The sequence below is a fragment of the Manacus vitellinus genome, unplaced genomic scaffold (assembly GCF_001715985.3).
Source record: "Manacus vitellinus isolate BGI_N305 unplaced genomic scaffold, ASM171598v3 scaffold_52_pilon, whole genome shotgun sequence".
NCBI classification, from domain to species: Eukaryota; Metazoa; Chordata; class Aves; order Passeriformes; family Pipridae; genus Manacus; species Manacus vitellinus.
The window spans coordinates 4,319,408-4,339,260 of NW_021940628.1; positions in this window are offsets into that span (position 1 = coordinate 4,319,408).

Below are 19,853 nucleotides of genomic sequence, written 5' to 3' on the forward strand. Positions count from 1 at the left end.
CGGCGAGTGGGAAAGGTCTGCTTGGGCTGGAGGTGTCTGTCTGTCTGTGGACTCCTCATCAGTGGCTTTCTTTCCCCAAAATCCTAAATATCCCTGTTCTTAAACAGGGAATCTCTTCCAGCAATTAAATATTCTTACCTCTAGGAAGGTTTTCTTAGTTCATAATTTATATCTCATGTGTTTCATGCTTTAGGGTGGATTTAAAAATCTACATTTGTTGATGACAAATGTTGAAGTGAACTACAAGTCCTGTTTGCAGCTTCCCTCATTCTGCCATAGGAACTGTCCGGGGAGGAAACATAAGAGCCACAAATGTTAAGACTAAAAGATCCCTGTAAATGATGTTTGATTCATCCTTCCATCATTCCTGGAAAAAATGTACTGAACTGTACCAGAGTTTGCTGTCCATGAGGCTTTCAGAGGAAATCTTAAAACACTTAAAATCTGTTTGTCTCTGGTAGAAACTGCAGGTCAGATGATTGTGCTGAAAAAGGTATTTTGTCACCTGGGCAAAAAAGCTCCTTTGATTTTTGGAAACCCCATACTCCTGCTGTGGAGATGAACAGTAACTGTGTGGTAAAACAGTTTGGGATCCCTCAGCAGGCGAGGTCTGTGTGTGTGTCTGATCTCCCACCACTTGGTGCCAGTGGAGATGAAAGCTTTGTCTTCTCCCTTGCTGGAATATCTCATTCCTCCTCACAGCTGTTTTCCCCAATTTATTCCAAATGACAATGGGATTAACATATATAATGGCAAGTGAAAATCTGATTTAAAATGCTTTCCATAAACTTCCTGTCCAAAAGATTCAGCTCTGTCCCTTCCAATTAGCTTTTTGGTTTTCTCAGAGTTAATTGCAGAGTTGTCACTGTGACAGTCTGTGGTACAACAGGGAGGAGACTGAGGCAGCAGCCAAAGGAAGTGAATTATTCAGAGATGTGCATTTCTCCAGGGGACCCAGGTGATGTCTGTTCATGCCCAAGACCTCAGAAGACCCAGAGAAAACTTGGGAGTCAGTGCAAGGCTTTCAAGGTCTCCCAGCCCGAGATGAGGTTGTGTCCCTTAGCAGGTCCCTGTTCCCGTGCCCGGACAGGAACAGCCCAGGCACACACAGCACTTCATGGGTGTTTAAAAGCTGCTGCTCTGCATCTCCCATCTTCCCCTTAGCCCAAACCCTCCCCTTGCCCTGCTCAGCTCAGTCCTGCTCCTGCCCCACTGCCGGGCTCCACAGCTCAGCTCTGGAGAGCAGAGTGTTGGTGGCTCTGGGGACAGGGCACAGGAGCTGTGGGGACACACAGGGACGGGCATCAGGACCATGGATGGAGCACTGAGCACTGCCCAGCCTGCTGCCATGTAGCAGGATGGAATCACAGAACCACTGAGGCTGGAAAAGCCCCCTCAGCCCATGGATCCACCCTGTGCCCCATGCCCACCTCGTCCCCCAGCCCAGAGTGCCACGGCCAGGCCTTCCTGGGACACCTCCAGGGCTGGGCACTCCAAACCTCCCTGGGCAGCCCCTGCCAAGGTCTGACAGCCCTTTCCAGGCAGAAATTCCTCCTGATGTCCAACCTGAGCCTCCCCTGGCACAGCCTGAGGCCGTTCCCTCTCCTCCTGTCCCTTGTTCCCTGGGAGCAGAGCCCGACCCCCCCCGGCTCCCCCCTCCTGTCAGGGGGTTGCAGAGCCAGAAGGTCCCCCCTGAGCCTCCTTTTCTCCAGGCTGAGCCCCCCCAGCTCCCTCAGCTGCTCCTCCTCAGACTTACAAAGGATCCCAAGCTGTCCCCCAGGGCAGAGCAGGCTGTGGGTGAGGAGGAGCAGGGACAGGACGGAGCTGCAGCCGCACCGTGCCCGCTCCGGGAGCTGGGTTTGGGAAGACTCTGAGCCCCATCTCTCACGGGTCACCTGCCAGAGCCCTGCAGGGCAGTGTTCCCCATTACAGGGCAGTGTTCCCCATTCCCTGTTCCCCATTCCCTGCTGGGGCCCTGCAGGGCAGTGTTCCCCACTACAGGGCAGTGTTCCCCATTCCCTGTTCCCCATTCCCTGCTGGGGCCCTGCAGGGCAGTGTTCCCCATTACCTCACAGACTCGTGCCTCGTGTCTTTGTTATGCAAATGTCCCGGCGCCACACAATTTAAATAGCCCTTCCAGAAAAATTAAGTATGTTCATTGACACAGTGAAATGTTTTCACCCTCCATGTAACCTTCACAGTTTCTGTACAAAATCTATCAGTCAGTAAACTATTCATCTGCGAATGCTTACCAATTATTATGCTAATGCATTACAATACATTACAGTGAATTCTTTTTAAATGCCAGGAAATGCAGCTGTCTGGCATCCTACCTCGCCCGTATTATGGAGCTATCAATAAACAGCAGAGCATTTGCAACTGGATTTTGACTGCTTTGTCAGAACTCTGCAAAGAAATTCTTATCATTTAATATTATGAAGGAATTCTGGAATTAAAGTGGTGTAATGTGTTCTGCAGGCAGGGGGCTCAGGAATGGCACAGCACTACAGGGCCGTGGCAGGGGTGTGCTCTGAGCCAGCCTGTGCAGGGGCAGGAGCTGTGTGGCACAGGGTGTGGGGGCCGTGGGAGCCCAGAGGGGCAGCGTGCTCTGGTGTGTCACTGCTCCTGAAGTCTCACTGCTTTTGGAACTGAGTAATCCTAAAACTTCAACCAGCATATGGAGACTGGATGGAGATACCAGGTTATGGCTGGAGTGTGGCATATTAGTAGTTCACACTAAGATGATTCCTTCCCCAGACCATGGGAACTGCTTCCAGGTACCAAAAGAAACTATCTCTCTTTTGTTGCCTGACAGAGGAAATATTCAATATTAATATAAATTTGGCTGTACTCTAAATCACCCAGGGATGATATGATAAAAATCCCAATTTATTATCTAGAATTACTCTCTCTTGTTGGAAAGATGAAATTGCTTAGTCTGTGTATTTTAGATTTCATTGCATTTTTAGTGCCCTGCTTGTGCTGTGTGCAGAGCTGTGAGTACCCAAGTTTGCTTTCCCAGCAGCACTTTCTGTTCCCTTCCCTGAGAACATGTGCCAGTCCCCACCCAGCCCCTTGCAGGGCTGTGCTGTGTAGGCTCCCAGAAATGTACCTACTTGGTATTTTTAAACGTTTGCAATTGCATAATACTTTAATGAATTCATTTATTCCTCTGTAGCACGGCAGAATGTTGCAGGGACTGTGCAAACATCAGTGCTGCACAAACCCTCTGGGCTCCGAGGGGCCTGACCAGCAGGCTCTGGATCCCTGGAGGACAAGCCAAGCCTGGCTGCACTCAGGGCTCTGTCAGATAGGATAAGCACACCCTGGAGGCAGAGGAAATCTCCATTTTCTCAGAGGAGATGACTCCTGGGCCAGGAAGTGCTGCCAGAGCCTGGTGTCCCGTGGAGCTGAGCTGGCTGAGCTCGACCCTGCCGAGCATTTCCCAGCTGGCAGGAGGTGCTGGATGGGAGCAGAGCAGGAGCACTGGCACTGCCACAGAGGCAAACCCGTCTGTGGTACCAGCTCCACTGTTCAGCAGCACTGCCTCCCCTCCAGGGAGGGCTTTCTGCTCCAGGGGTGCTCAGGTGGAGCATGTCCTCGTCCCGGGATGTGCAGCTCCTGCAGCACCCAGCAGTCAGGGATGTTCTGCAGGAGCCCCCCTCGCCACAGCCCCGGGGCTCCTACACTTCCTCACCCTTTCAGATTAAGGGGAGTTGTCTCAGTGTGGCAGATGTTTGGGAAATTTAAATCAAAAATGCAAAGAAAAAAATTGCAGCTAGAGGCACCCATCAAAACTTCTCTGGTTCCTCTGTCTGTCTTTTCTCAGAAGCTAATATCCATGAATTTGGTTATTAGAGTCATAATGTTATAATTATTTCATTTAATACTCTAATTATCCCTTGTGATTAATCCTGACCATAACAGGAATGTCTGTGAGTCTGGAAGGCATGTTCCAATAGATTCTGCATTATGAATGTTAATTTGAGTTAACAAGTATGAGAGCCAGAGGAAAAGAAACCAAAAGGCATGAGGACTCTTTGCTCCTGAGCCAATGCTGGGTCTTTTCCTGCCCGTTTTTGGTGGTAACTGGGCCAGGAGCCCCAGTTTCTGCTGGCCTGGATTCCGTGACTTTGGTGTAGTTTGGGAATTGTGTGTCTGGGGGGGCTGTGCAGAAGATGTGATGGGGGCACAGGTGGCACAGGCTGTGACAGTCCGTGTGCTGTGTCCATGTGGTGTGTTGCTCCTGCTGTAAAATGTCCACAGGAGCAAAGCAAACTCTGCACAGGTTTTTTTCTTACACACACAAACTATGAGGCTGCAGAAAAGAGCCTTTCAAAGTGAGAGTTGTCTCCTACCCCCCAGCCTGCTGAGACTCAGGCCCTGCAGGTTGCTGCTCCACCTGGTGCTGAGCTGGACAGGGAATTCTTGCTCTCTGACTTGCTATTTCTTAGAAACCGTCGCTGCTCAAGGGGAAGGAATTGCTAGTGGTGACACCGTGTTGTCCTGAGTACTGCCCATGTTTTATCAGCTGCCCGTTCTCCTGAATCCATTTGCTTCAGTTGTTTCCAAAACAAGCTGTGTTGTTTTGCAATGAAAGTTACCAGGGATAGACAAATTACCAAAATTTACTAAATAGTGTAAACCACCTGCGTACACAAAACTCACTTTTCCTCTAAACAAAGGAACACCTGACAGTGTCTGGCTTTTAATGGTCTGCAAATGCTGTTCTTTAAATATTTCTTCAGGTGCTTGCAGACTTTTGCACATCAGGCTCCCTAGAGCTGGGAACTCTGGGGGTGCAGGGATAGAGCTCAGTGTCTAATTTTAGGGACTGAAACGTGAAAGATTGAGCCAAATGTGACAAAGTCTCCTGTACAGCCTGCGGTGGGAATTGAGGCTCAGGAGAACCTCCCACGAGGTTCTTGTGTCCTCTGGGTGGCTGAGGGCAAACAGGGAATTGCCTCGGGCTGTATTATAGATACATAAATTAATGTTACCTGATTTCTCCCCTGCTAGTCCCTGACCCACACGTTTGTTCACAGTTTAGTTCCCCTTGTGGTGAGCCCTCGGTGACTGGATTTGTCACCTCTGTCCCACTGCACTGAGCCCTGGTTCCTGCCCACTTGCTGCAGCAGCTCCTGGCCTTCCCCTCCCTCCTCCAGCAGCATTCCAGCTCCTTCAGACACAGACGTGGGTCTGCGGGGCAGTGCTCCCGGCTGGAGCAGCTGGGCCCCTTCCAGGCTGTGCTGCCACCTCCTCCTCGGCACGGACAGAGCCAGAGGGAGATCCAGATGCTGAGCAGCTGCAGAGGGCACACACAGCTGCTGCAGGGCAGGCTGCTGGGAAGACTCTTGTGCAGGGACAGACGGGCAGCTCCTGGTCCCTCCCAACTCTGTGTTTTCCTGCCCAGGAGTGCAGCCCTCAGCTGTCAGAGAGATGATCCCATTTCTGCTGAAAAGTTCACATCTGACAAAATACTTCTGCTGGGCTGTCTCGGGTATCCTTGGGCTTGTGGAAGCTCTGCAGGAGCAGGGAAGGCTGGTGGAGGCACTTGCTGCCTCGGAGGTGCTGTGAAGGATGTGCTGGGCAGCACCTCTGAGGGAGGCACTGCAGATGCTTTTCAGATGGAGCCCCATCAAGTTCCCCAGAAGGAGCAAAGCTCCTCCTCTGTGAGCAGCACCATCCCCTGGGCTGCCCATGAGAGCTGTGGGGAGTTCACAGTGAGGAGCCCCAGCGAGGAACAGGCAGTGGGTGACCCTCAGCCCATCCCAGTCTCCTCCTGGAGTCTCCCTCCCTGGACACAGTCGCTCACACCTCGGAGCCGAGGGAAGGAACTGCAGCCTGGGCACGGCAGGAGGGAAACACCCACAGGGCCTGTTCCCCCTCTCTCTGTGGGCAGGGACGGGCAGGACAGGACGGGCAGGTGGCAAGGTGACACAGAGGCAGCAGGAGCTGCAGGAGCTGCAGGAGCTGCAGGAGCTGCAGGAGTGCCAGGGCCCAGCAGTGCCCAACGGGCACAGAGGACTTGGCTCCAGCAGGAGCCCCTGCCCAGAGCAGCCACGCTCGGGGCAGCCAAGGCCCCTCTCCCGTGTCTCTGGCAGCCAATTCCTCATTTCCAGTGCGACAGTCTGTTCCTCATTCAGCCATTCAGGGGTTGTTGAAGGAAATAATGCAGCAATGTCCTCTCAGAGGGAGTCTCGGAAACAATATTCTAAGAGACTGGAGAAAATTAATGCAACAGCGTGGTGTTTACCAGCCCCTGTCACTGCCCATGCCTGAAGGACTGACTATTAACACCTGGTCAATAAGAAGGTCTTTCTCTACAGGTTTTTTTAAAAGGCATCAAGGATGATATTGAGGAGCGTGAAAATAATCTGATTAGTATGATGTCTCCTTGAAACATTTCTGAAACGTGTGAAGTGTTACTTTTACTGCAGGGTACTTTCCTCTGTCACAAAGTGAAAATTGAAGTGCAGAACAAGACAAAAAGCAGAGATCCCTACGACACGGAATAATGAGGCCATAAAACCAAACAATAAAGTTAAATAATTTACCATAAATATCGAAAACTCTGAAATTATTCTCTACATTAACCGTCTATGTTTAAAATGATCTTTGCATTCACCATGTCACAGATGGCAACATCAGACAAGAGAGTCCTTGACAAAATCTCGCTGTAATTATTCTTTCCACAGCTGCAGTTATTTTAATGCCTTTTCAGTTAAGCTGAAAGAGACGCACACGTTTTATAAATAAGGGCTTTTAACCAGTTTGACAATGAAGCATTTGAAACATAGTGTGCAAAAAAAGCACCCACCAACCCAAAAACTTTCACTGCATCTTGAAACCTGGGAGAGCAACTGTGAGGACTCAGAGCAGGAAGACAACTGGTCTTTCTACGGCAATATTTAGCAACTAAGGCTAAAATTATATTGATTGTGGTGGCCTGGGATAGCTTTTACTGGCAACTTTCGGAGTTGCTCAGATACAATCCAACAATTTGGTTTATTTTGGCTGGCAGCTCAGAGGAGCACTTCCTCTATTGAGAAACTGCCTCTCAAGGACAGACAGGGACTGACTTCAGGAGGAAAATACAGCTTGGATGAGGTCAAGGTTACACACTGCTCAAGACCAAAGTGCCCGCTGCAGTCCAAGATGTGTTGGCTTTTCTTATTTGTTTTGGCTTTTCCCAGAGTGCTTTAAATCCCTGTGGAGGGCCCTTCTCCCCAGGGAACATCCCCAGCACTGGGCCTGTCCTGCCCCGAGGGGCTCTGGACAGCTGGCTGACCATGGTGGCTTGGCTGTGCTGCCATGGCCAAGCCTGGACACTGGAGCTGCCCAAGAGACAAGGGTGAGCTGCCTGGACAAGGATGAGCTGCCCAAGAGACAAGGGTGAGCTGCCTGGACAAGGATGAGCTGCCCAAGAGACAAGGGTGAGCTGCCCGGACCAGGACTGTGTCCCTGGGACAGTCTGCTCTCCTCAGATCCCATTGCTTGGACACCTCATTCCCCAGCCCCATGGTTACACTCCTCTTGCCCCCCATTCCCTTTCCCTGCAGTGCCCAGCTGGCACTTCCTCAGCCTCGCCCTGCCCTGCCACTGCTGTGATTCCACTTGGGATGCAGCTCGGAAAGCCCCGGAATATTGCAATAGAAGCAGGCTCACTTTGGAGTGATCCTGCATCTTGTCATTCCCATCTGCTCAGAGGAGTCGGGGAGTTTGGGATGTATCAAACAGCACAGCTGGGGACTCCAACAGTGATGAAAACTTGAGCTGAAGCACCACAATCTCAGTTCCCACAGAAGTTTGTGGAAGTGCAGCCAAGGACAGCAGCCAGCAGGGCTCGGGGAGACCTTCACTCCTGCTTCCAGCTCCCTGGGAAGCCTGCAGGACACCTCTCCCCTAAATCCATGTTGCAGGAGCCCGAACAAGTGGCCATATTCTTTAAAGCTCTGAGCACTCAACAGCTCTTGTGGAAAACAAAAGGGGCTGAATCCTCTGGAAGTGAAGTTCCCCGCTCCCAGCGAGGCACAGCTGCTTTTTTCTCCCACCATAAGCTGTCGGTTAGTTTAAAAGAAACGTATGGAGATGCAGCTAAAGCCGTGGGAGCTGTGCTGGGAGGATGTTTTCCCGTTTAAACCAGCTAAAGAAGTAAATGAAAGAGCGGGAGATCGGTGGGAGGTTTTTCTCTGTGGGATCCTGGCAGGCTTTGACGTGCAGGGACGTCGCGGTCCCCGGGACTCGCGGGCTGGGGGGGCTGATTAATGCAGGTTATTGTCAGGGAGGCCTGGCTTTTATGCTCAACACTGAAAGGCACCAACCCTCAAAGTATTCAGCATCACACAATAACAGATTGTGTGCAGTTGGCCTCAGAAAACAAATGTGCTCTCTCTTAGATGGGATTATAGAGCATCCATCAGTGGCTGGCGTTAAATACCACCGAGTGTATGTAATTACCCATACATGAAATCTAAACATCATTCTAAAGGAGCTGCAACAACAAAAACAACCAGGAGGTTCCTCTTTCCCTTTCACTTGGAGCATCCTCCCTCTCCTAACCGGGGTCCCAGGTAACAGCCTCCTCCAGCCCCTGCCTGGGAGGAAAGGGCCATCCCTGACCTGGATTTCCCTCCACAGCCGGGATGTGGCTGCATCAGTCACCACTCCCAGGACCAGGATGGTTCCCTGTCAAAACCTCTGCTGATCCTCTTATTAGATTTAGACTGAAAATGAAATACAACTGCATAGCTGAGAGGGGAAAATGGGATTTTTATGAGACACTGTGCTCTGGGTTCATGGAGAGCTCATAAACCCGGGCTTGCCTTGGAATCCCCTGCAAAAACCCAAGAGCTGCTGCTCACAGATCCCTGTGTGCTTGTTTTATCCGTCTACAAAAGGAACCAAGGGTGTCAGTTCTCTCCAGGAGAAGTGTTTGGTTTGCTCTGGGGTTCCTGCACCAGGTGCCACAGTGAGAGCCTGGACAGTGACCCTGGGGAGCAAAAGGATCTCTTATCCTGCCCTTTTTTTTGCACTGCAGGATCAGCCACACAATTAAGAGCTATATTTAAGCTCTCAAATAAACGAACTCTCCTCCTGAAGGAGACAAGCATGCCTCGTGGGGTCCTCATGTTCCTCAGTTTGGCATCTCAGGCTGATAATTAAAAGCAAAAAAATCACTTATAAAAATTAACTTTACATCCCGCCGTGGAGCAAGCACAAAGCTGTTGTCACTTCTCATTTAAAAAAGGCTGGAATTAAAGGGGGCTTGGATTATTATTTTTTATTTGAGAGAGGCAGAGCAGTCACTCTGTGGGACTGCTGGCTGCAGGTGGATGTCTGAGGGCCCTTGCACGGAGCCTGCCCGTGACAGCCTGGCACAGGGCAGGGGGATGGCACTGCCATGGCACCACGTGAGGAGAGACCAGGGCAGAGCAGGGCAGGCCGAGTGCTGCTCAGGCACCCAGCAGGGAGGCAGCAGTGCAGGGGTTCCCAGGTTCCCAGGGACAGCAGGCAGTGTTTTGGCCTTGGTGCACCATCCAAGGTTGCTTCTCCACACCAGAACTTGTGGCCAAAAGGGGCGGCAGAGCTGGAGGTGGCTCCTGCAGGGAAGGGCCTGGTGCTGCTTCCCGTGGCAGTGGTGAAGCCGGAGCTGCTGTGATGGGCAGCTGCTTCCAAAAAACATCCTTGACCTGGGAACAGTCCAGTCCTGGAGAGCTCTGGCATCCAGGAGTGTTAAGTATCCGTGGCCCGAGCTCTCTCCAGAGCATCCTGGGGTTGAAGCCATCCCATATGGGGCAGGAGCAACCCCCAAGGCCTGAGAGCCCTGTGGGGTCACCCCTGCCCTGCCTCCCCCAGCCCCACACGGACCCGGGGTGCCCTTGGCACCCACTGATGCACAGAATCCTCCTCGTGTGGGTCTGGCTGAGGAGCCAAACCATCAGGAGCTTATTACAGCCTCCCTTTTAATTAAGTGTCTCAAATAGGATGCAATTGGGATGTAATAGCACACGCTATTGTATGTTAGTTAAATACAAAGGGATTATTAAGAGTATGTTTTAAAGGCTTTACAGTCCCGGATTGAGTAAACAGTTGTTAAATTTCGATAAATAACTTCTAAAATCTACATTAAACAAGCAGTTAAGTGTATTTAGGATACTCTTTTTTCCCCCAGAACTGCTCCAGTCAGAGAGTCCTGGGTTGTAATCTCAGTATTTCACTGGTAATAGGGTTGTGCTTGCTCATATCTATTTGCTCTGCCGTGGTGCAGCAAGCTCAGCTATGACATCCAGAGGCTTTAAACCCTCCCCATTCCCACAGCCCAGAGGAGCTGGGAGTGTGCTCAGCCCTATTTTACAGTACAGAATTAAGGCACAGAAGAGCAAAGTCATTTGTTCAAAGCCACGCAGGGAGTCTGTAACGGAGCAGAACAGGAAGCAACGACAGATCAAAAAGTACTTCTCTAAAAACAAGGCTTTGAAAATCCATAAAGGAAATGCAGCTCTAACAAACTGTTCTGTTACGATCAAAAATGCAATTAGTCATTGCTGACTGTGGTAATGAACGTGCAGGTGTCCCACGATCTGCAGTACCTGACCAGCATCCCCATCCTTTGCTCCTTTAGCCCAGGGGATGCCAGCTGGGCTCTGGGGGGACAGCAGCGGGTGGGCCCCTCTGAGCTGTGATCCCTGGAGGCAGCGGCACCAGGAGGGGCTGTGCAGGGTGGCACATCAGAAACAAGAGGTGTCATCACCCTGGGAACCCTGGCAGGGAACACTCCAGGGCTCCCCCTGGACCTGTGCCAGCCCGTCGGGGAGACTCAAACATCACTGAAATCTTGCCCCTGTTCCCACCTTCTCGCCCAGAGCTTCATGTTCCTGCTCTCCTCCTGGGACACAACCTGAACTAAAATACTCCTTTCTGAATTAAGTCACCTCCACTGCTGCGCACTGTTGAACAGGTAACACTAATGAAGGAGCCCAGGAACTCTCCAACCAAGTGCTCTGAAAAATTAATGAGAAGCTGCAGAAGAACATAAATAACCCGTGCTCCCCATTAGAGGTAGTTAGCACCATTACAGTGATCCAGGGAAAACCTGCCCAGGCACCACCAGCCATTCCTCCTTGGAATCCATCACTGTCCCGTGGGCTTTGTCAGCTGGAGTCAAAGGACAGTTAACCCTTCAACACCCAGGCTATTTTGAAATAGTTCTTGTTATTATAAATCAAAAGCGACGGCGTAACCAGTCACAGAAATGGATGTATATAAACCAAAACGAAGTCGCGTGGCCTCAGAGGAAAAATCATTAGCTCCCTGGTGGCTTTACAAGTAATTTGCCAGCAATAAAAATGCAAAAACACATTTTGGTGCGCAATGATCATAAATAATCCTTGGACAAGAATTCTTTCCAGGACTCACAAGTCCACTCCCTTAATGGCAAGCTTTATTACCCTGGTTTCTCTGTGTTCTCTTACAAAATGTTGCTGTCAGAACAATTTACAAATTACAGCCTTGTTGGTATCAACTTCCATAATTCATATGGAAATTGGTTTCCACACAAATACTCACAGAGCACAAGAAGTCGTGTAACCACACAGAATGACCTTAGTAATGCAGTCAAAAACCAGAGTCAGGGGCCTGGGCCAGCAGTAAATATCAGCGGGCACCAGGCTGGGGGAAACTCCTGTGTGTGGAACCAGTGGTGTGGTGGTGAGCTCAGCTGGGTGTCACCTGGGCTGGTGGCACTTCTCAGGATCTTTGGGAAACCAGGAACATTCCGAGGGTTTTGTTTCCAAGCACTGCCAATAAGCAGAAGTCCCACCCAGCTGCTGAGGAAATCTCTGAATGCAGCTTTTTCTTAAAATAGCAGGAAGTACAGCTTGTTCAGGATTTCAGCTGCCTTCATCCCTTCCCTCCACCTTGGAGGCCTGAGTGTGCAGAGGGGAGTTACCATCCAAGAGGAGGATCACAGAGGAGAGTGGCCCTGCCAGGGCCCTGGGCCTGGGATTTAGGCTGGACTCAGTGGCACGTTACACCTGCCAGGTTCAATCCTAGGATTTGGTTATAGCTCACCCACGAGGATGAGTTGCTGCTTCACTCCAAGTGTGCCTGTGTGATCCTTGGAGTAAGAGAGAGAGGGAGAGGGAGTGACAGTCAGTTAGGTGAGAATTGGCCTCCAGAACATTCTCAAAGTAAATGCAAATCCATGGTGCAAAGAGCAGGATCTGAAGCTCAGGCTGTGCCACTGCCCTCCCTCCACTTGGAGGGAATGGACCCAGCAACCCAAAGTGCCCCATCTCACAGTGGAAGTTACTCTGCAGACAAGAAAACATTTCATGTTTTCCTCAAATAATCACCACTGCATTAATGGATGAGAAAATGAAGTAAATATGGCTCTGACTGTCTTTTTACTGATCCTTCATAAATAGATGGGCACATGTCCAAAGTCAGACTTGGCTATTGGAACACACCACAGGGCTGAAGGTAGCTGCTAGAAGAACTGAGAGTTCCTTGTATTCAACACTGTATTTGTTACTTTAATATCAAGTGAATTTGGTAATCTGTGCAGGGACAAACTCTACATTTTAAAAAAACATTATCACCTTCATCTAAGATCTCACAACACTTTTTCTGGACAACCCTTTCCCCGTGATGTAGATGAATAGGAAAGGAAACTACAGATCCTATTTCCAATCAAATATTATGAGCCAAGCTGAGATGCCACCCTGAAGCAAAACATCCAAGGACTCGTTTTGAATTTTGTCTAAGCAAAGACGACAAAACCTGATTTTGCAGAAATAAAAATTCATAAGAAGAAAAGTGCATAAAATGAGGAAGAAAATGATTTTCTTTCCCTATAAAGGAAGAGCAGATCTTTAAGGTTTTATAGACCAGAGATTTAAACCAAGAGCCTCCTTTTTACGGGTCCCTGTTTCAGCTTAAAATGGTAATGGTGTTACTGCAAAACCGATGGCACGGTGACGGAGCTGCGGGAGGTGCCGGGCTCTGCATCCCGAGACGGGGGGACATGGATTTGCAGGATGCTCCTGCAGAGTCCTCTCCCTGCTCCCAGCCCAGGGACGCTGTGCCCTGTCCCTGGGTGTGCCAGCCCTGGTGGGAGCTGTGGCTGCAGGAGCTGTGGCTGCAGGAGCTGTGGCTGCAGGAGCTGTGGCTGCAGGAGCTGTGGCTGCAGGCGCCGTGGCAGCGCTGCCGTGGCGGTGGGGGCAGGACAGGGGCCAGCGGCTCCCGAGAGCTCCACGGGGCTCTGCCATGTCGCCAGGTTTCCAGTCTCCAGTTAAGCTCTGAACTTTTTATGAGAGGGTTCAAATCAGGAAAATCCTGTCTCTGTGCCAGACAGTTAAAACTGCAAGTAATTAAGGGAAAATCTTCTCCCGCACAGAAAGCCCTGAACATGTGGCAATAGCAAAATCATCGGTGCTTCTGCCTCCTAAGCCCACAAAACAAATTGGATTTTGAATGAAGCACATGGAACAGTGACCTCTGGATACAACTTATCTTGAACTCAGAAACTAATGGCATTTTGTCTCCAATTCTGCTGCTAATTGCAAATGCTGAATTCTGAATATGCACATTTGAGATGGATTCATGGCTTGACTGTTTCAGAAATCTGATGAGCAAGATGCTGTGAAGTTCCTCTCCTTGTAGGGACAGTGTTTGCTGAAGTTCCCAGACCTGTTCTTGGAGCAGTTTCCTGCCCAGCCCAAACAGAGCCGACTCTGGCAGCAAACACCCAGCCTGTGGGAGGCTGAACCCAGGCTCCTCTTCCTCAGCTAAACCATCCATAAGCTTCAGGCTTGACAACACTGATTTCTCTTACTTCCCACCACGGTTCATTTTCAGCCCTTTCCCAGCTCACAGGGGACAGACACACTCTCTTCCACGTACCCAAGTCCTTGAGCTGCACACGACCGAGGTACCACCCGAGGGAGGGGGAATTACACCAACCCCGGGCTGAGCCCCCTCTGCCGGGCCAGGCACGACCCCGAACCAGGGCAGAGATCCCAGAGCAGATTAAGAGCAGTTAAAGCAGCCCATAATGCAGAGCAGAGACCAGGGCACAAGTGACCTGCAGCATGATTTGCAGTGAATGTCTTTCCCATAAATAGGAGAGACACAGTGGGACGATTACGCGCCCAGATTTATCTCCCCGGCTCCGTGTATTTCCTCCTGCGCTTAAAAATGTCTCCCTGCCCTTTGCGTTATTGCCTTGCCCTTTACATTCATCGCACATAAACCTCTCAAGTACCGTAAAACTTACAAGGTGCAACAGAACGGCGGGGTTTTCTTTTACACACCATAAACAAAAGTCACCGGAAAAGGAGCACAGAGAGGGAGACGTTGTTTGGCCCGACAACGACACAGGAGGAAAATATATATACAAGTGCACATACATACACTTAAAATCCTGAGCTGGATTGATTATCTGGCATTGATGGATCACTTGAATGTATTACATAGATAAGGAAATTGATTATTCAATAAATCACTGTCTGCACTAAGAATCCAGGGCTCAAAAAGAAAGAGAAAATATTATAAAACTGTCTCGTACAGGCAAGGAAAAAGCTTAGGCTTTTAAGGTTAATCATGATGTACCTTTTGCTGCACATCCGATGCAGGAACATCACCTCGGAGTTCTAAGGGCCCGGTGTCCTTCCCAGAGCTCCTCAGGAAGGGAAGCTCCCTGTTCCTGTGGGGCTGTCCCTGCAGAGCCGTGCCGGCAGCAGGCAGGGTGACCCGCAGAGCCCATCCCTGGAAGTGCTTCAGGGCCAGGTTGGATGGATCTGGGAGCAAACTGGTCTAGTGAAAGGTGTCCTTGCTCATGGCAGGGGGTGAAACAAGACGAGCTTTAATGTCCCTTCCCACTCAAACCGTTCTGGGTTTCTATGACATCCAGTCTCACATCCTCTGCTGAGCAGGTGCTGTGGCTGTTTGCTCCATTCAAAACAAAATCCACCCTGTTCCTAACACGCAATTTCTGCTGCAGCCAGGGAAGAGCCCCCTCAGCCCGTGTGCCCAGGCAGGCGCGGTGTCTCACAGGGGGTGGAATTCAAAATCACTGCTGTGACTTCCCTCAGAGTGCTCTGAATTTACTGCAGAACTAACCAACAAGTCTAACACTTCAGTCCCAATAGACAGCCGTAGCTCAGCTAAATTTGTGGGTTATACCAGGTTTTATTTACTGTTTCATCCTGAGAGAAAAGCAGGAGCTGACAGCCGTCTGTTCATTAGAGTGAGGGGAGCCGCCCACGGTTCTCTCCCCGCAACTTCCACGGCTCGGCTCGGGTTTGGGTTTTGCAGTCCCAGCTTTGTTATTTTAAGAATGAGGTACGTTCCTACTCACCTGGGGGCTGGTGAGTTCCGAGAGCTGGTCTGTTCACCTCCCAGTCCCCAGAGTGAACAGAGGACATGCTGCAGCAATCAGATGGCATTACCAGCTAATGAGTGTCCGGTGGCCTCTGCCAGAGGAGCCAGTGGCCTCACCCCACTCCTCACTGGACATCGGAACCACTGTTTCCACCGAGCTGCTGCAGGGGCACCCCTGATGCTCCTGAAGCTGCTGCTTGCAGGTGTCAGGGATGGAAGGCAGATTGAAATCAGTCTGGCTGGAAAGGCTTCGTGACACGCTGAGTGCTGCGGTCACAGGGGAGCTCGGGGGGGTTCCCAGGTGCCCAGGTTCCAGAGCAATGTGCAAAGTGCAAGGCCCAAAATCAGGAATTCATCTGAACACTTGCGTAATTTTAAGTCTTTGTTTTATGTCTTTTGTATTGGCTGGTTTGTCTGTCTGCTAAAGTCTTCCCTGAAGGCACCCACACAGTCCGTGTCCTTGAAGGCCAGTCCTTCCTGCTGCTTTCCAGGTCACGCTGCTGTCCTGAGTGTCCCAGGCACAAGGAGCTGACATGGAATGTGCTGGTTCCCCCCTTACCACTTCCCAATTCTGATTTTTATTCTGTGAATCTGTCCCCATGCAGGAGGGTGCTGGTTGTTGGCTGGGGCACAGCTACAAAACCCAAAGTCTGGGTTTTGGGTCCCTGGGCTGAAGTATGAAGTGATACAGACACTGTGGTGACCTCTCAAGAGTCGGTGTTTGCTTCCCTCTCTTCCTGCTGGTGCTGCAGGGGCTGAGCAGGGTGGGGGAAGCTCAGAGCTGGGGTTGATCTGATTTTTTTGATGCTCTTCCCTCTCAGCAATAAGAGCCGTGTTTGTGTATTCCTGCACAATGTTTGTGTATTCCTGCACAGTGTTTGTGTATTCCTGCACAATGTTTGTGTATTCCTGCACAATGTTTGTGTATTCCTGCACAATGTCTCGCTGCAGATTTAAAGCACAAGGACCCGACATGGAGAAAGTCTCCTGGTGCAAACCTGAGCAGTGAAGCTGTGGGTTCCCTGGGGCAGCACAGGGAGGGGGGCAGGAGGAGGCAGAAGGGATTAACAGAGGCAGCCACGAAGAAAAGCTGGTGCAGGAGCAAAGACAAAGCAATGAGCTGAGCCCTCCACCTGCTTTAAGAGCTCTGGCTTGTGCTAAGGACCTGCCTCTATTTTAGTCTTTATTGAGTGTTAAATACCGGCACATTATCCCTGTTTTCACTGTTAACAAATACCAGTACCACTGCACGAATTCCCATCCCGTCTGAATCCCCTCTGCATCAGCCCAAACCACAACAATCCCTGCCTGGTGAAGCAAGCTGGAGCCTCTCAGGGGCACAGCACTCCTGCTCCACATCCATCCCCCTGGCAGCAGCGCCGTATCGCAGTTCTTATCCTCACATTCAGCTCCTCTCAACATTTGCCTCTCTCCCCCCTCGCCCACGGTTCTGGTGCTTTCAACTCACTATCTGCCTTTCCCAGAGACTTCCACCGCCCATCTTCTGATGTGCAAAGGGAAAAGGCGTCTCGACAGCAGCGCGTTGGAGCTGCAGCCAAAAGGAGGGGAAGGAGGTGGCACAGCGGGGCTGGAGGGGACAGCAGTGAGCTGGGTTGGGGGGCTGCAAACACGGGCTGGGCCGGGGGATTTGATGTCCTGTCTCCACGAGAGACTCCAGCAGTGCAGCTCTTCTGGCACAGGGACTCCGAGCTGGGAAATCCGTGAGGATGATGCTGGCTGGTCGAGGATGATGCTGGCTGGTTGTGAGGATGATGCTCCCACACCAAAGGGGGACACACGTGTGTGTGTCAGCATGTCCTGGAGTGTGTCAGTGTGTTCTGGTGTCAGGCAGGTGCACCTGAAGCCCACACAAGGCTCCTTCACCCCTCAGGCTGTGCACACCCCACTGCCCCCAGCACAAGGGCTGTGCCCCCCTGAGGCAGCAGCCCAGCACTGAGCAGGTCTGTCTGGTTTGGCGTCTCTCCTGCCCTGTGATGAATGAGAATCTATTCTCTTCTTGTTTGTGGTTTGATCTTAATTTCCTGTATGAAGTTCTCAAGAGGATGCCAAGATCAAATAATTAGACTATTCTGCGATAAAGAGTTAACATTGTTATTCAAATGTATTCAGAATTAATTTACCACCAAACAATTTACACTGCGCCCTCCTATCCTGCTGAAATTACCAGAATGTGTTATCTGACACACAAAGTATCTCGTGACCTGAAATAACTTTATCAACCATTAAATGCTTAAGCAGTGGATGTGTGGCCACAGAAATGCCCACGGGAGTGCAGGAAAGCTACAAAGGCAATAGAGGGATTTAAAAACACCCTGGGCCATCCTACCACCCTCCCCTCACTCTGATCACCGGGTACAAGCTGAGCAGAAAAGCCCTCAAGCTGCCTTTCCAAGGCTTCCTACTTCAGCACCCACATCCCCCCCGGCCATGCAGCTCCCAGCCCTTGGGCACTGCCTTTCCAGCCTGGAAAAGCCTGCTTTTGCCTTTATTTTTAAAAATACAACTTTATTTGCAGAGTGTGGGAAGGTGGTTTCAAAATAAAATTCCTGACAGGCATAATCAGCCTCAGAAAAACCAATCACACAGAGAAGGATAATTATCCACAGAATTTGTTTTCTATGTATTTATATAAAATAATCAATGATATTTTTCCCGCATAGACTCCAATTTGATTGTATTTTCTGTGTTACTTGCAAATCATACAAACAATCAATGCCCTGACCCCTTCTCTGTGCAAACAGAGCTTAGAAAGACACTACAAGAAATAAAATCCGATAAATTCCTCATGCAGGGCTGTTTGTTTAAAAGCTTTGCTGGAGACTGATCCTGCTCACAGCGACTTCAGCGACACAAGTGTGGGACTGACAGACATGCCTGAGGTGGGATTATCGCCACAAATATCAGCAGAAATAGTAAAAAACCCGGCACAAAAGCACAGACCCGGAGGTGAAGGTGATTCCTTTTAAAATGTAGAAAGGAAAATGGCCCCACTCCCTGGCCCAGCACACTCCTTCTGCAGAAGGGCAAGGACAGCCCACGGCCGGGGTCGGGGTGACCCAGGGGCAGGGTGGGCTGGCACCCTGCCTGTCCCCTGCCCACACAGGGTGCCACGTCGGCAGGAGCAGGGTGGCCAAGGGCAGTGTGGCTCTGAAGGTGCCTCCTCAGCAGCACCTGAGCACAGTCCCACCCAGCCCCAAATCCCACAGTCCCAAATCCCACAGCCCCAAATCCCACAGTCCTGCCGGGGCCGGGCTTTGCTCCTCGCAATGTACTGATCCCAGTCCGCCGGCTCTGATCTGCTCCGTGTGTGCTCACACATCATCCATCAAAATAATCACTCCCAGTAATTTCTGGTGATGCTTCAGCAGAGCAGGTGGCTGGAATGGGTCTGCTGGAGCCGCCAGTCCTTCAGGCTCCACCTGCGCCACCCATTCCAGTCATCCCGCCCTGCTTTGTCAGGGACGGTGCCATCAGCTCCACAAAATGGCACCAGGCTCTCTGTGTGCGTCGAAGGGTGTTACTACTGCCTTTTAATCCAGTGAAAGGTGAGATAAATGGGCTCACTACAGCTCACCTCGCGCTCGCTGCTCCTCAGTGCGAGGGGCAGATGTTGCACATCCTCGGTGTCCCTGCAGCCCGTCAGGCCAGGGGAGCTCCCGGAGCTCAGCCGCAGGGAGGGCTCCCTCCCACACCCCCCAGTTATCCCTCTCCATTCCAGAGGGACTCCGAGCTGAACTGAGCGCCTGGAGCAGCTCTGGATGGTGTTTCTGATACCGCCTTTTCAAATATTTAACAGATTGCGTAATAACCGAGCAGCTGTTCAATAAGCTTCAGATACAAACTCCTGCTTAAAAAGAAGCCATCCAGCAACGAGGCACAGATTTTCTTTGTAGGGGTACATGTATAGATTATGTTTAGATGTGTATATTAAATATTTATATTTTATTCATGAGAGAAAGAGCGCTTTTGGCTTTTCCTTCTCTGTCTTAGATATCTCTCCCTGTATTTATTTTAACAGTCAGCTTCACAGGGAAAAAAGAGAGCTTTGAGAAGTTACCTGCTTTCTCCCTGGTTTGATTTTCAGTGCTAAAACAATAGTTACTTAAGTGTTCTCCACTTCTTGGCATAACCTAATAATTAAAATAATTACTTGAAAGCCAGAGTAGCTTTGCACAAATTAATGCAGGGGAAGAAGCTGCGGTTTTCCAGTGGGCTGAAAAAGAGGTCAAAATGATGCCAGTTTTAGCTGAGAGAGAAGGTAAACACTGATCTCCCTGCAGCCCCGATTAAAGCCTTTTTCTGATCTTTTACATTTCTTATTTTCCTGATCAAGGAGGTGTCTCGATGAGGGGCTGACTGTTGGGGGATTTCTCAGCAGGTGAAGCCAGGCTGTTCCTGCAGAAGGCACAGTGGTGCTGGCAGTGGCACAGCGCTACTCCTGCACCAGG